Source organism: Zonotrichia albicollis, chromosome W, assembly GCF_047830755.1.
Source record: "Zonotrichia albicollis isolate bZonAlb1 chromosome W, bZonAlb1.hap1, whole genome shotgun sequence".
Taxonomy (NCBI): Eukaryota; Metazoa; Chordata; class Aves; order Passeriformes; family Passerellidae; genus Zonotrichia; species Zonotrichia albicollis.
Window position 1 is genome coordinate 21,778,465 of NC_133859.1, and position 23,181 is coordinate 21,801,645.

Sequence of the window (23,181 nt, forward strand, 5' to 3'; positions counted from 1 at the left end):
TTCTCCCTCTTTTGGAGTGTAGTTGGCTTCAGAGCCTCTGTAGCTTCGACTCCAAAATCCCAGTGGTTGACCCTGAGTCTCCCCAGGCACCTTCTGCCAAAGGCTCCAGGACAAACCATGGTTCCTGGCTGCAGAGTAGAGCATGTTCTTCACATTTGGTGCCGTCCTGACTGGGCCAAGGGCTGCTGCATGAGCAATCTCCTGCTTGATCTGGGCAAAGGCTTGTTGCTGCACAGGGCCCCAGTGGAAATTGTTCTTGCGGGTGACCAGGTAAAGAGGGCTCACAATCTGACTGTACTCAGGAATGTGCATTCCACAAAAGCCTATGGCACCTAGGAAAGCTTGTGTCTCCTTCTTATTGGTTGGTGGGGACATTCCTGTGATATTGTTGATGACATCTGTAGGAATCTGACGCCGTCCATCTTCCCACTTCACTCCTAGGAACTGAATCTCATGAGCTGGTCCCTTAACTTTGCTCTTTTTGATGGCGAAACCAGCTCCCAGGAGGATTTGGATGATTTTCTTTCCTTTCTCAAAGATTTCCGCAGCTGTGTTCCCCCACAAAATGATGTAATCAATATACTGTAGGTTTTCTGGAGCCTCACTCTTTTCTAGTGCAGTCTGGATCAGTCCATGGTAGATGGTAGGACTGTGCTTCCACTCCTGGGGCAGACGGTTCCAGCTATACTGCACTCCCCTCCATGTGAAAGCAAACTGAGGCCTGCATTCTGCTGCCACAGGAATGGAGAAAAATGCATTGGCAATGTCTATAGTGGTGTACGACTTCGCTGCCTTGGACTCAAGCTGGTACTGGAGCTTTAATATGTCTGGCACGGCAGCGCTCAGTGGTGGAGTCACTTCATTCAATGCACAATAGTCCACAGTCAATCTCCATTCTCCTTCAGATTTTCGCACAGGCCAAATGGGGCTGTTGAAGAGTGAATGGGTTTTTCTGACCACCCCTTGGCTCTCCAGCTCTCGGATCATCTTATGGATGGGGATCACAGCTTCTCGAGTGGTTCTATACTGTTGTCGATGAACTATGGAAGTGGCAATTGGCACCTGTTGCTCTTCTCCCTTCAGACGTCCTACTGCAGATGAATTCTCAGACAGCCCAGGCAAGGTGTTCAATTGCTGGATGCCCTCTCTCACTACAGCTGCTATCCCAAATGCACACCTGAGTCCTTCCGGGTCTTTGAAATACCCACTTCGAAGGTAGTCTATGCCCAAAATACATGGGGCCTCTGGGCCAGTCACAATAGGGTGTTTCTTCCACTCCTTCCCAGTCAGGCTCACATCAGCTTCCACCAAAGTGATATCCTGGGATCCCCCTGTCACACCAGCAATAGAAACAGACTCTGTCCCCACGTCTCGATGGGATTAATGTACATTGCGCACCAGTATCAACCAAAGATTGATACTCTTGTGGTTCCAGTGTGCCTGGCCAATGAATCCACACAGTCCAGCAAACACAATTTGCCCTAGCCTCTACCTGGCTAGAGGCAGGGCCCCTCTAAGCCTGGTTATCTTTCGTTCCCTGGGCATATGTCTTGGAGGTTCCTTCATGGGGATCAGACGTCCTCATCATCATACCTGGCAGTTTGGCTATGGGCAACTGGACCTGCTTTCCATTTGGTGGAACTCCCTCTCTCAGCTCTGTCTTCCTTCAATTCACACACCCGTTGTGCCAGAGCAGCAGTAGGTTTTCCATCCCATCTCCTAATGTTTTCTCCACAATCGCGCAGGAAGAATAACAGCTCAGCTTGTGGGGTGTACGTTCTCTTTCCATCTGGGGAATGTCTGTGTTGGGCACCAGAACCTCGGATCTGTACTCCTGAGATTTGGAGGAGGTCTTCTTTAATCTCCTCTCAGAGCTTCTTGTGATTCTCCTCTATCTTATCCTCTAATTTCTGCAGACGTGTTTCTACCGCTGCGATTCTGGCATGTGTTGGGCCATGCACAGCGTCTGCATATGCTCGGAGCTTCTTTGCCATATCAAGCACAGTCTCATCCCTCTCATCCCTCTTCATGATGGCTAAGGCAGAAGCATATTCATGTGGCCCAAGTCACACAAGTTTTCGCCATATCACAGACGTGCATGGTACCAACTCTGGATTTACAGTGTTTGCATCATCTGAGAAGACAATCTCTGCCACTGCCATTTCTCTCAGGCATTGGATCCCTTGCTCTATTGTCTTCCACTGTGTTTGCTGCATATAAAGATCATCTGCACAGAGGTATCTTCGTGCAACACTTTCCAAGACCTGTGTGGGGCTGAAGGGGGAAACCCTGGGGTCCAAAACCGGGAGGAAGAAGTCATGTCCTTGGTAGCCCCTGTTCAATACACGGGTGATAGGACTGGTCCTAGAACCTACCAGCCCTTCTCATATCACTCAAAGTGGGAGTTACGTAAAAGTCAATTAGAATTTGGGAGAAATAGAGAAATTTTTAAAAGCATGATGTAAGCTACATTAACATCCCTTGAATTTGTTCCTGCTGACATCGTAGATCTTTTCCAGTGCCTGCTTACCCAGTCAGAGTTCGCTCTATGGGAAAGCTCCTGGAAGAGATCTCTCAGAGATCTCGTGGAGGAACTTAAACAAACCCCTCAAGGTGATAAAGATGTAGAAAATAATACCATTACTTACAAAAATCTGTGCAGAGAGGGGGAGTGGGCTAAGCCTGAGGACCAAGCTCGGGTCTTTTCAAAATTCATTCTAGATAAGATTTCAAAGGCTGCAGATAAGGCTTTTAACCAGCTACCAACTGCTGAAGCTAGTGGTAGTTTCGTTGACATTAAACAGTCTCCTTCAGAAAGTTTCTTGTAGTTTGTCGACCGGCTCCGTGCACAGGTTGAGAGACAAGTACGGGACCCCAAGACACAAATGGAGATAGTGAAAGAGATGGCACAGAGGAATGCCAATGAAGTCTGCAGCAGCGTGCTCCTGGGACTGCCTCTCAGCACCCCACCTACACTGGCAGAGATGATCGAAGCGTGTTCTAGGAAGGCGGAACTGTTCCCTGCAAGGGAGGTCGACAAACCCAGAGACTGTAGCAGCTGTATCTCCAGGAGTGAGGAGGCCACAGATGTCACCAGAACAACTTCAACATGTCATTTGCTTCATATGCAAAAAAACAGGACACTTTGCCCAGAACTGCCCCCAAAGCCAGCAACAAAAGACACCCTTCACACCAAAAAACCCTGATGCCAGCGCCCACCCACCTGGCACCACGACATAAATGCAGCAGGCTTCCCTGAGGGGAAAACCTCCCTCAAAACAGAAAAGGGGGAGGAAGGGAAGCGGGGTGCGGGAAAACAAAATAACCATTTACAGGATAAAATCTGGTGGTCTCACAAGCTTTTCAAGCTTGTGACCACCAAAGCTTTTTCTTCCAGGTCTACCCAGTGGACAGTCATTGGAGTGGACCTACCAGAGGACTCGCAGAACTTGACAAAAGATCGCACAAGATTGGACAGTGAGTACTTTGTTATTGGGGACACTGCACACACACCCATGGAGATTGAGGTGGCTCCCATGACCATCAAGGGGAACATACCTAACCTCATTCTCCTGGCACGCTGTCCACAGCCACCCTTCTATTTGGCCAAGGGGCAAATCATCGCCCAGGCCATTCCTGTTCCAGCAGAAATTTCAGTAGATGACAAGGCACCAGGTGTATACTGGGCAGAAGTGGTTGGCGAGGACAAACCCATTATGGGATGCAACCTAAGGCGTGGAGCAGAACATCTCCATGTAAAAGGGTTGCTTGACACAGGGGCAGATGTGACAATCATACCTGAAAGGTTGTGGCTGTCACATTGGGATTTGCATCCCGTGGCTGGTCAAATCCAAGGTGTAGGAGGAGTCACGTTGGCAAAGATATCAAAGAGCATTGTGCAAATTGAGGGACCAGATGGAAAATTGGCCAGTGTCCGTCCATTTGTTACTAATTACAAAGCTCCCTTGTGGGGTAGAGACACCGTGTCCCAGTGGGGGGTCAAATTGGTCATCCCTAAAACACCCCAGGATTTTTAATAGTGGCCACTGTAGAGCACCCCGCCCACAAGTTAACATGGCTGAAAGATGACCCAGTCTGGGTAAAACAGTGGCCCCCCAGTAATGAAAAGATAGCGGCGCTCGAGGAGCTTCTAGCAGAACAATTGGCTAAAGGACACATGGCTGGTCAAATCCAAGGTGTAGGAGGAGTCACATTGGCAAAGATATCAAAAAGCATCATGCAAATTGAGGGACCAGACGGAAAATTGGCCAGTGTCCGTCCATTTGTTACTAATTACAAAGCTCCCTTGTGGGGTAGAGACACCGTGTCCCAGGAGGGGGTCAAATTGATCATCCCTAAAACACCCCAGGATTTTTAGAAGTGGCCACTGTGGAGTGCCCCGCCCACAAGTTAACATGGCTGAAAAATGATCCAGTCTGCGTAAAACAGTGGCCACTCAGTAATGAAAAGATAGAGGCGCTCGAGGAGCTTGTGGAAGAACAATTGGCTAAAGGACACATTGAAGACACACCTAGCTGCTGGAATCACCCGGTCTTTGAAATAAAAAAGCCAGGGAAGGATAAGTGGCAGCTCCTTCATGATTTAAGAGAAATTAACAAAAGAATTGTGGACATGGGGTCTCTCCAACCAGGGATGCCCTCCCCGACGATGCTCCCCCAAAATTGGCAATTGGCTGTCCTAGACATCAAGGACTGTTTCTTCCATATTCCCCTACACCCAGAAGATGCACCATGGTTTGCCTTCTCGGTTCCTGCCACCAATGAAAAAGCCCCAATGAAGTGCTACCACTGGAAAGTATTGCCTCAGGGGATGAAATGCAGTCCATCCATCTGCCAGTGGTACGTGGCTTCATTGCTGTCCCCAGTGCGCACCCAGAAAAAGGAGACAATCATCCTACACTACATGGATGATGTGCTTGTGTGTGCCCCCGATGACATAATACTCCAAGACACACTTGACCTAGTGGTTAAAGCTTTAACCTCTGCTGGATTCCAACTGCAGCAAGACAAGGTTCAGAGGATGCCACCTTGGAATTATCTGGGCTTTCAAATCACTGGGCAGACCATTGTTCCGCAAAAATTGGAAATTAAGAGTGATCCCAAAACCCTAGCAGATCTCCATTCCTTGTGTGGGTCTTTGACCTGGGTCAGGCCTTGGCTGGGTCTCACTAACAGGGACTTAGCTCCCCTTCTCAATTTACTGAAGGGAGAGAGAGAGCTAGCCTCTCCCAGGGAACTGACCCCAGAGGCAAAAACTGCCCTCCAAAAAGTGCAGAAGGCTTTGGCCGAGAGGCAGGCTCCTCGTTATGAGCCTGAGCTGTCTTTTGAATTAATTGTTTTAGGGAAGTTACCACACATATCACACATATATATTCCAGTGGTTTGAAGTACAAAAGGATCCACTTCTAATCATAGAGTGGGTTTTCCTCTCCCATCAGTGATCCAAAACCATCACACAGCCACAGGACCTGATAGCTTACCTGATCTGGAAGGCCAGGCTAAGATTGCGTGAGGTGGCTGGCTGTGACTTTCAGTGTATTCATCTTCCAGTCCTCCTTTCTAAGGAGGGAAAGAGCTCTCCTGAGAGGTTGACCATAAAGAGGTTCAACGACCTGCTCCAGAGCAATGCCAGTCTCGAACTATCCCTGGACAGCTACAGTGGAAAGGTATCAGTCCAGGCCCCGTCACACAAGCTGTTCAACGAGGAATTCCACCTCATTGCTCCTGAGAAAAGGAGTCGTAGGCCACTCAAGGCGCTTACAGTGTTCACTGATGCGTCTGGAGCATCCCACAAGTCAGTGATGACTTGGAGAAATCCCCAGACCCAGCATTGGGAAGCTGATGTTGAGTTTGTGGAGGGGTCGCCCCAGATCGCTGAACTGGCTGCAGTCGTAAGAGCCTTTGAGAAATTTTCGGAGCCAATTATTTTTTTACCGATTCAGCCTATGTGGCGGGAGTAGTGCCCAGGGCGGAGCAAGCAGTTCTCAAAGACATCGAGGATGGGCAGCTCCACAGGTTGCTCTCAAAACTAATTTATTTGGTTTTTCAGCGGGAGCACCCTTTCTATGTGATACATGTGAGGTCACACACCGATTTGCCAGGTGAGTTCACAGGAGGTAACTGCAAAGCAGATTCCCTTGCCGCTCCAGCAGAAATGGCACGCCTTCCAGACATCTTTCAACAGGCAAAGCTAAGTCACCAGCAATATCATCAAAATGTTCCAGGTCTAATCCATCAGTTCCAGTTAACACGCAGTCAGGCTTGAGCTATTGTGGCCACCTGTCCCAATTGCCAGCTTCAGGCAGTGCCATCCCTGGGTTTTGGGGTTAACCCCCGAGGCCTTGGGAGCTGTGAAGTGTGGCAGACAGACATCACACACATTCACAGTTTTGGTTGTATAAAATACGTACATGTCAGCATAGACTCATACTCAGGTGCGGTTTATGCCTCTGCCCACTCAGGGGAAAGGGCTGCACATGCCAAACACTTGCTGCAAGCCTTTTCAGTTTTGGGGGTCCCTAGGGAAATTAAAACTGACAGTGGCCCAGCATATGCCTCCAAGGAGTTCCTAGAGTTTGTCCAGTAGTGGGGAGTGGAGCATAAGACAGGCATTCCCCACTCCCCCACAGGTCAAGCTGTGATCGAGTGTGACCATCATATACTCTAAGAAGTCCTGGCTAGGCAAGCCAATTCTGCAGCGTGGATGACTCCACAACAAAAGCTCTGCAAAGCCTTGTTTACCATTACTTTTCTGAATTGTTCATTTGAAAACATGAATCCTCCAGTAATATGTCACTTCAATAATAACAACTGGTTTAAGTTGTCACAGCGTCCACCAGTTCTCATTAGGGACCCGGAAACTTAGGAAACCAAGGGTACTTAAGAGCTCGTCAACTGGGGGCATGGTTACACATGTGTATCCACCCCCTCAGGCCGTCGATGGATACCCCAAAAGTGGGTAAAACCTTTCGTCCCCAAAAATCCAGCTCCAGCAGACAAGGATAAGAAGCAAGCAGCTGTGGCCTCCAAGAGAAGACGCCGCCGGAAAAAGAAATAAGAATCTTCCTAAGAGAGTTAGCTGCATTTCGGCAGACCCATGAACTTGCATGTGTTTTTTAAAAAATGCTTGTTTTCCTTTGTAGAACAGAAAATCTACCTTCTACCTAACCTCATGATGAGCCCTGTCCGAGTTGTCATCCTTTTCGTGCTGAGCAGTCTGACAGCTGTGTGGATCGTTCCTCAGCCAAGCCAAAACATCCAGGTGACCCTGGCACAGACACTCCAACAGGAAAATATATGCCTGTCCACAGCAGCAGCGCAAGACCCAATGTCTACCTGCCTGGTAGGGACTCCATTGCAAGCTGGAGAGTTCACAGACAAATTAGACATACCTATACCTCACCCAAGTCCCAAACCAAATAACACACAACAACACGATATCCGTCACCAGCGAGCTGTAATGATTAAAAACCCCATAGAAGGGTAGCTTCCAAAGTTACCCAGAGCTGCTCAGGAGCCTCAAGATTTAGAGCTGTTGGGCTCCTCCCCTGCACCATACTGCATACACTTCTTCTTTATCCCATGTTCCAACATCAAACCTTTTAACAACATTAAACAGGATCAAGAGGAATTCACTGCCAAAAGGTGGTGTAAGATTTTAAGCCATGTTGCAGCAGACAATCCGTACTATTCAAATCCCAAGAGACTCCCTAAAGGTTTGTTTTTAATTTGTGGAGATTGGGCATGGGCAGGAATCCCTTCTTGGCTTTTAGGAGGGCCATGTACCATCGGACGGTTGTCCCTGTTGACACCCAACCAAACCATGATTGGTGAGTGGACTCGTAAGAACAATTCGGTCAGCAAAATTCATAAGAGAAGTGTAGACAATTTGGACCCAAATTGTGATGCAGAAATCTTCCATTGGGCCAAGTCAAAAAGAATTGCTGTATCCCTGTTCCTTCCATGGGTTGCAGCAGCCAAAGCTCTAGGTGAATTGGGCCACCTAGAGTGCTGGGTAGTCAAACAGGCAAACTTGACATCCACAGCCATCAGCTCCCTCCTAGAAGACAAGGAAATTACCAGGCAGGCCACACTCCAAAATCGTGCGGCCACAGATTTCCTCCTGCTGCTGCATGGACACGAGTGCCAGGAATTTGAAGGACTGTGCTGCCTGAACCTAGCATCAAAAGCACCCAATGTCCACGTGGCTCTCCGAGAAGTGAAAAGCCTGAGCGGATGAGTCAAGCAGGAATCCGAGGACTGGTTCAGCGGACTGTTCAAGGACTGGGAACTCTCGGGGTGGTGGACTTCTATAATTAAGACAATTTTGTTGTTTTTTCTTGTTCTTTTCCTAGTCATGTTAGCATTTGAGATTCTACATTGCATACTTTTAAAGGCTATCAACGGTTTGGTCTCCAGTACCGCAGAAGTCGACCACTCAGAGTTTGTGGAACTAAAGCAAATTGGCAAGCCTGCAAACCATGAGTGGTGGACAAATTCATAATCAGCAGCAGAAATAGTCCGATGCATTTCCTTTTAATTTTAGCTAACAGAAAAGGTGGAGGTGTTGTATCGCACTAAACAGTTTATTTAGTTGTTGTTTGCACTGGGTGATGGGAAATTTTTACTGGGTATGTCAAGTCACGTGGATGGTATATTCCCCCTCCCTTTCACAGAATCACGGAATTTCTAGGTTGGAAGAGACCTTTAAGATCATTGAGTCCAACCCATGTTCTAACACCTCAACTAGATCATGGCACCAAGTGCCACATCCAGTCTTTTTTTAAACACATCGAGGGATGGTGACTCCACCACCTCCCTGGGTAGATGATTCCAGTATTTGACCACTCTTTTTGTGAAAAAATTCCTCCTTAATTCTAGCCTGTATCTCCCTTAGCACAGCTTGAGACTGTGTCCTCTTGTTCTGTCTGTTGTTGCCCGGAGAAAGAGACCGACCCCCAGCTCACCACAGCCACCTTTTGTTGCCTTCTGATACAAGGCAGGTGGCCTGGCTTCAAGAGACAGCACGGCGACCCATTCCCCAGGGTCGCTCGGGCCTAAGAAACACGCTAACACCAACGTGGTGGACGATCAAAGGCATTTATTATCTCTTCTCGTGGGGTTTTATAGTCTAAGGGGCTTCTACATCAAAAGGGGGTCTGTCTTTACCATCTATGGTTAGTAAGGGATGGAAAGTTACCTGGGCAAGTGGAAAGATACTGGCATGTGGTTTAGGGGGCTGCATTCCTATGTTAATTTTCTTATCTAAGGGAACAGGGGCCCTGTCTTCCCGTAACATCACGAGATCTTCCGAACGCCTGGCCCTATCTGCTACATCTCCCCCCCTTTTTCACAAATGAATGAGGTAGTCATATACTGAAATGAGGTATAAGGTTGTAGTTTGATAAGGAAAAGGGGGTTTGGTAAATCTGAGTAAGTTTTCGCCAGTCAAGTTTAGGACTTGTGGCTGGCAGTGTTCCCTGGTTGGATTCGCCGGCCGATGAACAGGATGTTGGCCCATTCCAGGCGGGTCTGAATGAATGAGACCAGCTTGTTCAGCAGGCATGGTCCGAAGGTAACCGCTAGAAGCAGCAATGCCAATGGATCTATTAGGGCCGAAATCAGAGTGGTTAGCCATGGTGATTGATTGAACCAGGACTCGAACCAGCCCTGTTGGGCTTCCCTGTCCTTCTGCCTCTGAGCCAGTCTGTTTCGGAGTTCTGCCATGGAGTCTCTTACGACTCCTGTGTGGTCTGCATAGAAGCAGCACTCCTCTCTCAAGGCGGCACACAGGCCTCCTTGCTGCATGAACAGGAGGTCCAGACCTCGCCTGTTCTGCAAGACCACTTCCGAGAGAGAGGAGACTGACTTCTCTAGAAAGGAAATGGATTTCTCTATCCTTTGCAGGTCCTCATCGATGGTCATTTGCAGCTGGGACAGTCCTTGGTGCTGTGTCGCTAGGGCTGAGACACCCGTTGCCGTTCCTGCTGCTCCTAAACCGAGCAACATCGCGATGGTTACACCTGTTATTATTTCTCTTTTGTGGAGCCGGCTGGGTTCCTCAAAAAGGTGGTACACTTCTTTGTCTGAGTGGTACAGGACCCTAGGAACAATCAGAACTTGGACACAAAAGTCGTTAGAGTCATCGAATTTGGCAAGGGACACACAGGGGCTCACTCCAGATAGCTGGCAAACCCACATCCCAGGTGCGGATGGGACTACCCATTTATTGTTTTTCCTGTTAGGCTTGACAACTTTGATGCAGACGTTGCCTCTCCGCCTAGCTAGGATTGCATTGCCAAAGCATCTGCCCTGGCCTGTGACTTGGCTCAGGGTGATTCCTTTGCGAGGGGTTTCCCATCTGCACTGGTGAGGGGCATCGGCTGGGGAGTAACTGAAGGGAGTGTTTAAAGCGATTCCTTCATAAAAGGGGGGTTTGACATCGTAGCAAAGCCAGCAGGATTCGGTTAGGTTAGGGTTGGATTCATTCAGGGATATAAAGGTAGCTTCTAACATACGAAGGATTTGGTCTGAGTCCCACCCAGCAGCGCGGTCTGTCTGAAAGGCTTCTGCATGGCCGGTTGGGACTTTGCTGACTCCAGTTGGTAAGGTTTTAGGGTAGGTTGCGTTTTTCCCTTTCGGCACGCTTTGAATCACTTTGTTTGGTCCGACCGCTCGGGGCGCCGACGGTTGGAGCCTGATAATTCGCACATTTACTCTTTCTTTTGACCTTTGAAGGACTACTGTCCACGTTCGGCCTATGGCCCAACTGCGGTGATGTGGCTGCAAGACTGTCATGTTATAGCTAGTGCATTTCCGAATTTTTGGGATTTTATGGTGATTGCGATAAAAGCTTCCCTGGAGGAAGACGGGTGTTTTGCAGCCGCTGGGTGCCCAGGAGAACTGTAAGAATTTGTCGGGCTCTTGTGGATCCCACCCAGGCCCCGACGGTCTGGCATCTGTAACAATGGTTTTGCAGCCCCAGTGCCCACAATATCCCCACCCTGGGTGATTGCAGTAGATTTTTCCTGGGTTTGAGGCTGGGCACCAGTAGGATAGGTACATGTGTGTGGCATGTGGGGAACTGGGGTCTACCTTTGGTTGTCCTGGAAACAGGTCGGTAACGTGGAGCACGAAGGATGGGGTGTTTGGTGTGGTGATTTCTCTGAGCACCTTGTCGCTACTAAGGTGTCGCATGACCCACCTGAAAGGCCGATGGGGGTAGTGATCTGGGCTGGCTTGTCCTCTGGCGACAAGCCCCAACAGCAAAATCACACAGAAGCACCGTTGATGCTTGGGTCTCACCCGTGCGGGTCTCTCAGGCGCTGTCTGGTGGCTTGGTGGTCTGTCACTTTCCTCTGGGATGGGCATGGACGCGTCACGAGGACGTCCTATGAGCATGTCCTGTAAACAGAAACTCGCAATTCTCGTCAGTCTCATCCTGCTTGTTATGTTAATTGACTTAAGTGGACACCACCTGACTTTGCCGTCCTTTTTGACAGCTGCGTACCCTCTCCCTGTGCGCATCAGCCTCCAGCCCCGTTCCCATTCTCCAAACTCATTTCTAATTACCACCTGCAGGCCCTCCTCTAGCGCTCGGGTGGCCCAGTGCTTTTGAACGGGACTGTTTGTTTCATCTCCCCTGGGGAACTGGTTCAGTGCTAGCAAAGCGGTTGCCAGCATACGTGCCTGATCTCCTGGGGGAATGGCATTGGCAAAGCCCTCTGCCTTTGCCAATACTTCTAGCTTGGTTTTTAGGGTCTGGTTTGCTCTCTCTACTATGGCCTGCCCGGTACTGTTATATGGGATACCTTGCACTAATGTGATGCCCCATTTTGAGGCGAATTCCTGTACTGGTTTGGAGGTGAAATTGGACCCGTTGTCCATTTTGATCTGCTTGGGGATACCAAGCCAAGCCATGGCTGTCAGCCAGTGCTGAATTGTGGCCTTGGCGTTTGTTTTGTGGTGCTGTGTGGCTATGATCGTTCCGCTATAAGTGTCCACTGTCACTGCAAGCCACGCTCCGGGCTTCAGCAGTTCACACCAGGTGAAGTCCGATTGCCAGATCTCTAAAGGCTTGAGACCTCTCGGGTTGACCTCACAGGTCCATAGGGGTGACTTCTGGCAATGAGGACAAGTGGCTACCACGTGTTTTGCGTCTGCGGTCGGGATCCCGCATCTCTTCGCCAGTGCTTTGGCTCCGATGTGGAGCGACTCTTGCAGCTGACGAGCTTCCTGCAACGTCCATACGCCTTTTGCTGCGGCGTCCGCTTTGTCGTTGCCGATCTGGAAGTAACCTTTGACTGGGTCGTGGCTGTTAACGTGAATGACTGACACGGTGCCCTGTCGCGAGGAGAGCGCTTCTTCCAGCATTAGGGCTGCTGCTGATGTAGACACTCCTGGTCCTGCCATAGCTAGGCAAAGCTTTGCCACGAATATAGAGTCCGTTACTATGTTAAGGTGTTCCTCTTGGAAGAGTCAGCACGCCAAGACGACTGCTGTTGCCTCCAGCTGTTGCACTGACAGTGTGGGGTCACACGCTTTGACGCAATGCCATTGCTCTCCTGCCTGCCACACTGCTGCTGCGGTTGAAGTCATGGAGGAAGTGTCTGTGAAGACCGTTGGTCCTGGCTGCGGTCTGTCCATGACCTTTGGTGGTATGTCCATGTCGACAATGGTCAGCAGCTTAGTCCAGGGTGGTTTGGAGGAGTAGGAGATTTCTCCTCCGAAGCCGGTGAGAGCAAGGGCTAGGTACTCCGATATTGTGGCTGACTCCGTAGTCGGTTGCTTGCAAAACGGAAGGTGGATGCTTGTCGGCTCAGTCCCTAGGTGTTTCCAAGCGAGTTTCCTGCCTTTCATGATGAGGTTAGAGATGCATTCGATTCCCGGGGAGTAAGCACGAGCAGGTCTTCCGAGAACCACCCATTGAATCGGTCGGGCCTTTTCAGAAGGTCCTTGAGCCAGTGCCCCCCCTCCCCCCCTCGGTGTAATGTGAACGTCTAAGTCCAGTGGCATGGCTGGGTTCCACCTGGCGAGTGTGCCCGTGGACATCTGGCTTTCGATGAAGTCGAGGGAGCTCGTTGCTTGCGGCGTCAGCTCCTTGGGTTCCCAGGGGTGCTTTCCTTTCAGGAGGTCATACAGGGGGTCCACGACCTCAGGAGGGATCAGGACGATGTTGCGAAGCCACTGCAGCGATCCCACCAGGCGTTGCACGTCATGTAGTGTTTTGACGTCTCGACTGACCTTCGCCTCGGAGGGTGTCACGTAGGAGCTTGTGATCCCCACTCCCAGGAAGGTCACGCAGAGTCCTCTCTTGATCTTTGCGCTTGCGATCTCGAAGCCGTTGGCCTGAAGGGTTTCCTTGATTGTGGATACCAGGTGATCTACTTCGCTTGCCGATGGAGCTGCTACCAGGATGTCGTCCATGTACTGAATGATGGTCGCGTAGGATGGGAGTGTCGAACTGGCATCAGTGCTTTGTCCACGGTGATTTGGCATATGACAGGACTATTGACAAGTCCTTGTGGGTGTACTCGCCATTGGAAGCGGAGGTTAGGCCGTTCGCCATTTCGGAATGCCACGGAAAAGGCAAATCGTTCTCTGTCCTCTGGGTGCAGGGGTATTGAGAAGAAACAGTCCTTGATGTCCAGCACTGTGCACGGCCGCCCTGCAGGGATGGCTGAGTTCCGTGGGTAGCAGTGTCTGGACTGGACCCATGGGTTGGATCGCCTTGTTTACCTCTCTCAGGTCGTGGATGAGACGATAGCCTTCTCCGGACCTTTTGGGGATCACGAATACAGGGGTGTTCCATAGGCTGATGGAGGGTTCTATGTGACCCTTTTGCAGTTCGCGGTCTACCAGTTCCAGCAAGGCTGCCGCTCGAGGCTCTGTCAGGGGCCACTGCTTGACCCATAGGGGTCTGATGATTTCCAGGTCAATTTGATCGGCAGCGGAGGGTGTACGGCAGTGGCCCTTAGGATAAATTTGTAATCCGGAATCCTAGCATGGAAAGAACGTCCCTTCCTAACAGGGGTGGAGAGTTTTGCAGTATGTATGGGTGGATCGCGACTGTCTGTTCTGGTCCCTTTTTCGTGTGAAGTGTTATAGCCACCAGCTGGGTGCTTTTCCATGCCCGAGACTGCCCTCCCACTCCGTTCACTGGAGGGACTTCTTTGAATTGCCAATGTCCGGGCCAATGTGCTTGGGGAATAATCGTGCAGTCTGAACCCATGTCCGCCCAGAACTGTAACCCTATGACATGGGAATCCTGATTGCCATAAAGCTGGCATGTCCCTCACACCATCAAGGGTTCCCTCCCTATTTTCATGGCCAGGGCCACCCAGGGATCCCGCTCTGGGGCGTCTCCTGCTGGCCCTGTACCACCGGCGCAGGTTGTGGCTGTGGGGGGTGTGAGGGTGCTGAGGGTGTTGCATAGCTTTGCCATTGCACCGTAGGCAGGGATGCAAAATTGGCTACTCCCTGTGTGGGGATAGGATATGAGCGTCGCCTGCCCCACTGGGGGTTGCTGTAGCTGGGCCGCTGCATATTCCAGATGGGAGGGGGCTGGACACGGCCCGGCTGCCCCCTCCCTTTCCCGTTTCCCTGAAGCCTGGATCTGCATTCCTTAGCCAAGTGCCCCTTCTTTCCACATGCCCAGCACGGTCCCCTAAGTTCCCCTTGGCGTGGTGGAGCTGCTGCTGATAGGCACCTTGGCTGGGGGCAGTTTACTGCCAGGTGGCCTGCCTGGCCACACTTGAAGCATGCCATCACACTGGTTATTGCAGTGTGAACTGCTGCTTGGATGGGAGCCAGGTGTTCTTCATTTGTAACGTGCCTAATCATGGTTGCTGTATTACACCCAGGTGGCAGTGACCTTAAAATGTCCTTGGTGGCTGAGTTACACTGTTGGCGCAGGCAGTCTGCCAGCACGGGACCCTTAGCCTCCAAGGGCAACGAGGAGGAATCCAATGCTGCCTGAAGTCGGTCCACAAACTGAGTGAAGCTCTCACTCTCACTCTGTTTAATAGTTGACCATGGGGATGGACTGGCTACTACTTTAGAAGCGGCACGGATAGCTTCCCGGGCAGCACGGGTGGTTGTCATAACCTCATGGGCCTGCAAGCCCTCAGCCTGTGCCTGGGGTGTGATCATGGTAGGGTCCCTTCCCATCAGTCTTTGTACACTGGAGCCGTGGAGCGGATGATCAGGTCCCGTTACCTGGGCTAGCTCCTTTGTGCATTGATCTTCCCACTCCTGTTTAAAAACTATCATCCCCGTGCCATCAAAAATCATTCTACACGTCTGTTTAATATCAAAAGGCAACATATCATCCCCTCCGAAAACGCCGTCAATGAGTGTGGTAGCCATGGCAGAATTAATTCCCTTGTCTGCAATCGCTTTGATTATTGCTTGGATTTCCTTTGGGTTTACACGGGAGTAAGTCCTCTGTTGATTATCGCCTGTTCCCCTCACGCGGACTGGGAGCACTAGGTTGGCAGACGGGCTCCACTCCGTGCAAAACATTTTTATTTTCCGCCAATCCGTAAGCGGAGCCCGGTCTTTCTCTGATAACCCCTTCACCCACGCGGGAGCCCTTTCGACTAGAAACCTTGTATGCCACTGATCTCCCTCTGTTAAAGCTAGAATCCGAATCCGAACTCCCTGACTCGCTCTCGTCCCAGACCGAGTCAGAGTCAGAGGCAGAAGTAGAGTGAGTCAGCACTTCCAGGCTGCTCTGCCTTTTTGCCGGGCTCTGACCCCGCCCCCTCCTGCGGGGGTTGGGCCGTTCCCTCCCCCTGGGGTCCCCCCGCCTCCTGCTGGGGGAGGTTCTTGCCCTATAAGGACTTAATTTGAATAGAGCGCTTTGCTTGGTCTTACGCTGTACCACGGGGGCCGCCCCTTCCCCCCGCTCTCCCGCGCATGCCTTCTGAAGCGCGCTGACTGCATTTCCGCCCCCCGCCTCCTTACTTCCGCCATCGCCATGTGCTTCGGCGCCATTTTCAAACGCATACGGCGGCGGTGAGTCCCCGCCGCTCCCGGCGGGGATGGCCGCGTTCCGCGCCTCCTCCGCCAACCCCCACCAGAACGCCCGTGCGTGTCCTTCCCCCTCCGATGGCGAGTCCGCTCTCTGGGGGGTTTCCGCCAACCACTCCTCCCCCGCGAGACCGCCCGGGTCAAGAATCTTCGCAGTCTGTGTCGCCGCACCTACCCCGGGCTGCGGGGGGGCCAGCAAGCAGGTTTGTGCTGCTTTCCAGGTTTCCTGCTCTTGTCGAGCTTTCTGCAGAGCCTAGATAACTTTGCCCCAGGATTTTAGGGCTTTCCCTGAGCCGGACAACATAGTGTCTTCGGCTAGGACCTTTGTGCAATCGTCCCACACTCCCAGATGCAGGATATCCGCGGGGCTTTCTATAGCCCCAAGCTTAATGAGTCTCGGCAATGCGACAGTTAAATCCTTAATTTTACATTCTATCCCAAACTGTGCATGCATATCTGTTACGACCTTCGCAATGGATTCCATGTTCCGTGCTGGTCCGGGGGCGTCCCCCCCTCTGTAGTCGGGCCCGCCGCTACAGCCGCCATCTCCCGTCCAGGCGAGTCCTCGTTCCCCGGGCGCTGATCAGCTTCCCGGGTTTTCGGCACCAGATGTTGCCTTCTGATACAAGGCAGGCGGTCTGGTTTCAAGAGACAGCACGGCGACCCATTCCCCAGGGTCACTCGGGCCTAAGAAACACGCAGACACCAACCTGGTGGACGGTCACAGGCCATTATTATCTCTTCTCGTGGGGTTTTATAGTCTAAGGGGCTTCTACGTCAAAAGGGGGTCTGTCTTTACCATCTATGGTTAGTAAGGGATGGAAAGTTACTGGGCAAGTGGAAAATTACTGGCATCTGGTTTAGGGGGCTGCATTCCTATGTTAATTTTCTTATCTAAGGGAACAGGGGCCCTGTCTTCCCGTAACATCACGAGATCTTCCGAACGCCTGGCCCTATCTGCTACAACCCTTCAGGAAGTTGAAGAGAGTGATAAGATCACCTCTGAGTCTCCTTTTCTCCAGCCTAAACAACCCCAGCTCCCTCAGTCGTTCTTCATACGGCTTGTATTCCAAGCCCCTCAACAACCTCGTTGCTCTCCTTTGGACGCGCTTAAGCATCTCAACGTCCCTCCTAAATTGAGGGGCCCAGAACTGGATGCAATACTCAAGGTGTGGCCTCACCAGTGCTGAGTACGGGGGAAGAATGACCTCCCTGTTCCTGCTGGCCACACTATTCCTGATACAGGCCAGGATGCCGTTGGCCTTCTTGGCCACCAGGGCACACGGCTGGCTCATGCTCAGTCTGTTGTCGACCAGTACCCTCAGGTCTTTTTCTGCTTGGGCACTGTCCAGCCACACCGTCCCCAGCCTACAACGTTGCAGGGGGTTATTGTGGCCAAAATGCAGGACTCGGCATTTGGACTTATTGAACTTCATCCATTAGATTCTGCCCATCCATCCAACCATTCCAAGTCCCTCTGCAAAGCCCTCCCTCCCTCTAACAGATCAACACATGCTCCCAGCTTAGGGTCATCTGCAAATTTACTAATGAAAGACTCTAAACCCTCATCCATGTCATCAATAAAAATATTAAACAGAACTGGCCCCAGCACCGACCTCTGAGGTACACCACTGGGTGACTGGCCGCCAGCTGGATGCAGCACCATTCACCACCACTCTCTGGGCCCGGCCATGCAGCCAGTTCTGAACCCAGCAAAGAGTGCTGCTGTCCAAGCCACGGGCTGCCAGCTTATCTAGGAGTATGCTGTGGGAGACAGTGTCAAAGGCCTTGCTGAAATCCAAATAAACATCTACAGCCTTCCCTGCTTCACTAGGTGGGTTAAAAGGAGACCAGGTTGGTTAAACATGACCTACCCCTCCTAAACCCATGCTGGCTGTGTCTGATACCCTGGCCATCCTGTAAATTCTGTGTGATGGCACTTCATATAAACTGTTCCATTATTTTGCCAGGTACTAAGGTCAGGCTGACTGGTCTATAATTACCAGGATCCTCCTTTGCACCCTTTTTGTAAATGGGTATCACATTGGCCAGCTTCCAGTCATCCGGAACCTCACCAGTGAGCCAAGACTGTTGGTAAATGATGGAGAGTGGCTTTGCAAGCTCATTTGCCAGGTCTCTCATTACCCTGGGGTGGATCCCGTCTGGTCCCATAGATTTATGAACATTCAAGCATTTCAGTAGTTCTTTTGACTGCCTCCTCTTGGATAATTGGGGGGACCATTCTGCTCCCTGACACCATCAACCAGCCCAGGCAGGCAGGTGTCTTGAGGGCAAGTCATCTTCGCACTAAAAATTGAGGCAAAGTAGGCATTAAGCACTTCTGCCTTCTCCTCATCTGAAGATACTAAGTTCCCTCCCTTGTCCAATAAAAACAAAGGCTGGTCTTACCCTTCCTTCTAGCATTAATGTATTTGTAAAAACATTTTTTATTATCCTTTACAGAAGTCACCATTCTAAATTCAAACTGAGCTTTGGCCTCCCTAATTTTTTTCTGCATGCTCTAGCAGCCCTGTTGAATACTTCCTTAGAGACCTGAGCCTCCTTCCAAAGCTGATACACCCTCTTTATTCCTAAGTCCCTCCAAAACCTCCTTGCCCAGCCATGCTGGACGTTTGCCTTATTGCCTCTTCTTTCAGCACGCAGGGACAGTCTGTTCCTGTACCCTCAAGATCTCTGTTTTGAATCACATCCACTTTTCCTGAACTCCTTTGCTTTTAAGGGCTGCTTCCCAAGGGATGCTCTGAATAAGTCTCCTAAACAGGCCAAAGTCTGCCCTCCAGAAGTCCAGTGTAAGAGTCCTACTGGTGCTCCTCCTGACTTCACCAAATATTGAGAACTCTATTATTTCATGATCACTCTGTCCCAAGCGACCTCCAACCACCACATCTCCCACCAGCCCATCTCTATTTGCAAACAACAGATCTAATATAGTCCCTCCCCTGGTGGGTTCACCCACCAGCTGCAACAAAAAGTTGTCCTCCATACACTCTAAGAATTTCCTGGACTGCCTCTTTACTGCTGTATTAAGTTCCCAGCAGATGTCTGGTAGGTTGAAATCACCCACAAGAACAAGGGCTGATGATCCTGAAACATAACCTAGCTGCTTATAGAATAAGTCATCTACCTCTTCTTCCTGGTTGGGTGAATGATAACAGACTCCCAGTAGGGTGTCAGCCTTGTTGGCCTTCCCCTTTATTCTTACCCATAGACATTCAATTTCATCTTCCTTAGTTTCAATTTCTACGGCATCAAAATCTGCTTAATATAAAGGCCCACCCCTCCACCACTTCTTCCTTTCCTGTCTCTTCTGAAGAGCTTGTAGCCATCCAGTGCAGTGCTCCAGCTATGTGAGTCATCCCACCATGTTTCTGTGATGGCAACTGCATCACAGTTCTGCAGTTGCACCATGGCCTCCAGCTCTTGTTTGTTGCCCAAGCTGTGCGCATTGGTATACACACACCTCAGCTGGTCTACTGACTTCACCCCTAACTTTGCCTTGCAACCCTTGGGCCCGCTTCCAGGTAGCTCAGCTGCATCCCCTTCCCCCTTCAAACCTAGTTTAAAGCCCTCTCAATGAGATCTGCCAGTTCATGAGCTAAAAACCTTTTGCCCTTAACAGAGAGGTGTACCCCATCTGGTTCCAGTAGAGCAGATGCTGTAAAAGTTTCCCCATGATCAAAGAATCCAAAATTTTGCTGATGACACCAACCCTTAAGCCACTTGTTGATGATGCGGATTCTTCTGTTTCTTTCATAATTTTCCTCCGCCACCAAAGGGACTGAGCAGAACACTACCTGTGCTCCTGCCCTATCAACTACTTGATCCAGTACCCTAAAGTCCTTTCTGATTGCCTTGACACTCCTCTTTTCAATCCCATCACTGCCAGCCTGGAGTATCAGCAGTGGGTAATAATCAGAGAGCTGAATCAGCCCAGGAAGTCTCTCAGTGATATTTTGTACCCAGGCCCCAGGGAGGCAACATATCTCCCTGTGGGATGGGTCTGGTCGACATATGGGGCCCTCAGTTCCCTTCAGAAGAGAATCACCTACTACGATTACCCTTCTTTTCTTCTTGATGTTAGAGGTAGTGATCCATCTTACAGATGAATCATAATTAGGGGGCTCACTGGGCAGACAATTTTCTTCTAAATCATCTAGTTGGGTCTCTAGATCTAGGACCTCATACCTATTCTGAAGTGGTACCTGGCTGGATGATGGGGATGGGAGGGGTTTTTGTTATTACCTCCCCGAATGGGGACCCATTTCCACTCCTCTTCATCCACCAGGTTCCCTTCTATTGCCTGAGAGCGGGAGGCATATAAGTCCTCAGTCTCTTGGTCAGAGGCCTCCCTTAAAGATGGAAGGGCTGAACTCCACCAGTCTATTTACCTTTCAATTTCCCTGATACTCTTTAACCTTTCAACTTCCTCCCTAAACTCAGCCACCAGTGAAAGGAGGTCGTTCACCTGTTCACACCGCAGGCAGGTCTCCTCCACAACACTCCCTGAAGCCACCAATAAGCTCAAACACTCTGGGAACGGATGGGTCTGTACAGACACATCCTTTTTGGAGGGTTTGACTTGGTCACTTGCACTTATACCAGCCACAGTTTTTGACAGTGTAGAAACCATTACTAACAGACACCTCAAACACAACCAGGCAGCAGAAAGACCTCAAACAACACAGAGGATTCCGTATGAGCAAGAAAGCTGGCAACCCTGCCGACTTGCCCTGCCTGCTCGAACTGCCACGCAAACTGCCTTGTATACGCCCCAGAGACTCACCACACCCCTGTTTGCCTGCTCCTGTTCGCCGCGCTCCAGGTCGCCACGCTCCCCAGAGACCTCTTATAATCAGCCACTCAGTAGCAACACAGGAAGCTCCACCCCTTGCTCCTCACTGACTCACAATGGACTTTCACATGGTCTCTCCTTCACACACCCCCCCTGTAGTACATCCCCTGGTGGTCTGCCCCTCCCCTCACCCCTCCCCAATGGCATCCCATTGGCCATGGTCCTCTTTCCCTTGGGTATAAAACTCCACTGCAAGGGTGCCACACCCTCTTTGCTACCTGGGTGGTTGCTGCCACCAGAAGTGTCCTGTCTCAAGCTAATAAACTGGACACTCGTTCCCACGTGGCGAAGAGCGCGTCTCATCTTTTATCTCCGTCTATGCAATTCCGTGCAGGCTAAGGGTTGAAGCGAGCCGGATTGGACCCATACAAAGCCCAGAGACACGCGGATTACTGCAAACTTCCTCCAGTGCTTGTTGCATCTCAGGAGTCAGTTTCTGAGGTTAATTTGGATCAGGGTCCCCCTTTAAAATGTTAAACAGTGGGGACAATTGTGTTGTGGTTAGCCCCAAATAAGGATGCAACCAACTGATGGTACCCAGCAATTTCTGGGCATCATTCATGGTCTTAGTAGAATCCATGAATTGCACCTCTTGATGTTGAATGGTTTGATCCAGAATTTTGACTCCCAGATATTTCCAAGGAGGATGCTGTTGAACTTTCTCTGGAGCCACTTGCAGCCCATAGAATGCGGAGCAGCGAACAGCTGAGGCTGTATCCTCAGCAGCTCATTCTGGGTGGATGCCCCCACCAGGATATCATCCATATAGGGATAGCAGTATGCTTCAGGAAACTGCTTGTGGGCTCCAGAAAAGGCCTGAGCCACATACCATTGACAGATAGTCTGACTGTTCTTACAGCCCTGCAGCAAAACCTTGTACTGATACCTCTGCACAGGTTCAGCATTATTAATTGCAGGTACCATAAAGACAAATTTTGGATTGTCGTCACAATGCAAAGGAATTGCAAAAAAACAATCCTTCAAATCAATGATCAAAATTTTCCACCCCGTAGGGAGCATGGTGGGTGAGGGCATACCAGGCTGCAATGCCCCCAGGCTTTCCATCACTGCATTGATTTTCCGGAAGTCCTGTAACAGCTTCCATTTCCCAGAATTTTTCTTAATTACAAAGACAGAGTATTCCAGGGACTAGTAGAAGGCCCAATGTGTCCCTGTTGCAATTGTTCCTGAACCACTTTCCATGCTATGACATTCTGCCTGTCGACTTATCACATATTTGGAATGGCCTTAATTACAGGAAAGGCTTGGACACCCCCTTGTGGGGCTACACTGCCTCCCTGATCCACCTGTATACCTTCTTCAGATGCTGGAACAACTACTTGACTTCCTCCTGTGTCTCCCCTCCCTGCATCTATTGTCTTGATAATTCCACTCTTGGGCATCCCTATCTTCTCTAGCAAGTCCCAATTCCCCATTTGCAGAGTTCGCAATTTGACCAATTCCCAAAAACATCCTGGGTGCTTTGGTTGCACAGTCACTGGACATGGTGGTAGTGTCAACAGGTGGCTCTGGGGCGATCTCGCAGCACGTTGGTGCCGGCGCTCAGCTGCCAGGCCACTCCTCCATTGCAGGACAAGCTGTTGGTCTTCATCAGTATTCTGGCTTGGCAGATAATCAGTGTCTCTGTCCGTGTCCCGGGGCAATGGCATGCGGGACAGATTGAAGGAAGCGGAGGAGGGCAGGCTGGCTGGAAGAGCCAAGGTGGGGGGCAGCCATGGCAGGCCCTACAGGTGGTGGTGCTGAAATAGCAGAAGGCACCGTGCTCGCAGTTCCGCATGCGGCAGGGGGAGGAGGTGGTGCAGACGCCTGCACTGACCCCGCAAATGGGAACGGAGTGGCTAAAGGGAGAATGGCTCTGGCCGCGTCACCTGTCTGCAGTGAAGGCATTCCCCCTGCCACTTGCAAAGCAGAGAAAGGAGTGGCCGAGGGGACAAATGGAGCTGGCTGCAGCAAAGGGTTCCCCGCGGCCACTTGAGACACAGAGAGAGGAGGAGACGAGGGGGACGAATGGAGGAGGATGCTCCGCAATTTCCGGCTGGGGCTCAGCTAACAAAGCCTTCACGAGCTGTGTCATGGGTGAGGGGTAGTTTGGCATTACAAAGTCACAGGGAGAGGGATACTTCGGGGGAACGTAATCTCGCAGTGACAGATAGATTTTATGAGCAATTTCCGTGTCTCTCAGGGGTCTGGGCAGAGCCAAAGGAAAGCCATCAGCAGCCCCCTCAGCCCCTCCAC